Source organism: Lagenorhynchus albirostris, chromosome 3, assembly GCF_949774975.1.
Source record: "Lagenorhynchus albirostris chromosome 3, mLagAlb1.1, whole genome shotgun sequence".
NCBI lineage: Eukaryota > Metazoa > Chordata > Mammalia > Artiodactyla > Delphinidae > Lagenorhynchus > Lagenorhynchus albirostris.
In genome coordinates, this window is record NC_083097.1 from 72976788 (window position 1) to 72978715 (window position 1928).

Consider the following 1928-nt stretch of genomic DNA (forward strand, 5'->3'; position numbering starts at 1 on the left):
AAAAAAAGACTTGTAGGAAGTGAGAAAAATGACCATGCAGAATTTTGGGTAGAGGGACTGGCCAGTGCTAAAGCCCTAAGACAGAGAGCCTGTGTGGGATATTCGAGGACAGGAGGAACAAGCAGTCCGGTGTGGCAGGGTGGCTGTGTACGTGGGAGGGGATGAGGTCCCTCCAAAGAGGGAGGAAGAGCAGAGCAGAGCGTATGTGGCCTTGTAGGCCATTGTAACAAGCTTGGCTTTCACTCTGAATGGATTAGGAAGCCACCGAATGGTTATGAGCCGAGAAGTGACTTGATCCTGACTTTTCGTTTTAAAGGATCACCCTTGACTACCGTGTTGAAAGCAGCCTGTTAGAGGGCAAGCCTAGAAAATATTTGGGAGGTTAGAGCAGTAATCCAGTGGGGAGAAGGCAGTGATTTAGACCAGGATGGTGGTAGTGAAGATGGTGAGAAGCAGTTGGAATCTGGGTATATTTTGAAGTTTTCTGACGTTGAAGTGGGATGTAAGAGAAAGACAGAATTCAAGGATGTTTCTCTGGATTAAGCAAAAGAAGGACAGAGGTGGCATTAACTGAGATGTCATCCTGTGTTTTGCCTAGCAATGTACCGTATTCAAAAGCCTACATTGGTTAAATGTGTAACCTCTGGAGACTGACTGCCTAGGTTCTAATCTTGGCTCACCACTTACTAGCTATGTAACCTGGAGCAAGTTACTTAACATTTCTGTGCCTCAAATATTTTTTCTGTGAAATGGGGATAATGACAGTACCTACCTCACAGAGTTGATGCAATTCAATGAATTGATATATGAAAGCACTTAAAAACAGAACAATTTAAATACTAGCTGTGAAGAAGTTGCATCTCTTATTCCCACACTTCATTTGAGTTGGTTTTTCCCATTTCTTTCCATAATGAGTCATTGGTGACTTTTAGTTAGGAAGTTGTAAACCTTTCTGGGAACTTCAGAATAAAGGGTAAGTATGATTTCCATTTGCCAATTTGTGAGATGAGAATTCAAGGAACAAAAGAAATAATACTTGGACATGCCAGAGAAAATGTATACACATTCAAATGTTAAAACCAAAAGCAATTATTCTCAGATTCATGCTTCAGCCTTTAATGTTAGAAAGAATAAAGAGGGGAAATGTTTGAAAAAGAGACCTTAGATATCATCTAGCTTCACCCTTCCTTTATTCATTCCACATTGTTATGTAGCACAGATGCCAGTGCCCAGGTGTCACCTGCTTGGGAGCAACTAGACCTCTAATATTAAAGTAAGATTGACTCAAGCCCTTTATATAAATATGGGGAAAACCCAGCATCTATCTCAATATCTTCAGTGGTCCTCGAGGGGCATACCTTTCTCATCACTCTACTCCAATTTTCTGTTATCTGCTGAGATCTCAGGCTACTCCCCTCTCTGATGTCTTTTTTACATCCTGTTCCCAACATTGGACACAGCCTGGATTATACTCCCATTTCACAGAGCACCACTAATACAAGGTTGAGAGTGCAAAGTGTTTACTGGAATTCATGTTCATAATTAAATGTTACAGGGCTGTACGGTATAGGAAACAACTTCAAAATCATTACCAGAACTCTCCAAAAGTCTGGCAGTTAGTCCCTGTCACAGAGAATTTCAGTGTCTCCTGAACATACTTTTGTGCCCCCAGGTCTCTCCTCTCTCAAGTCACCTCCCCCACCTCCAAATCTTCTAATTCTTATTTCATCATACAAAGCAGTTTAATACTTTCTTCCCATCTAAACTATCACTGCAAGCAGATGCATAGTAGTATGCTGATAAAGACATTTATTCCAATCACCATCAGTTACATTAACTCTTAGAAGGCAAAACCTGGGATTCGTTCATTCAGTTGTATAACTGAGCTACTATATCAGGTACCATGCTGGACCTTGGAGAGGAAACCA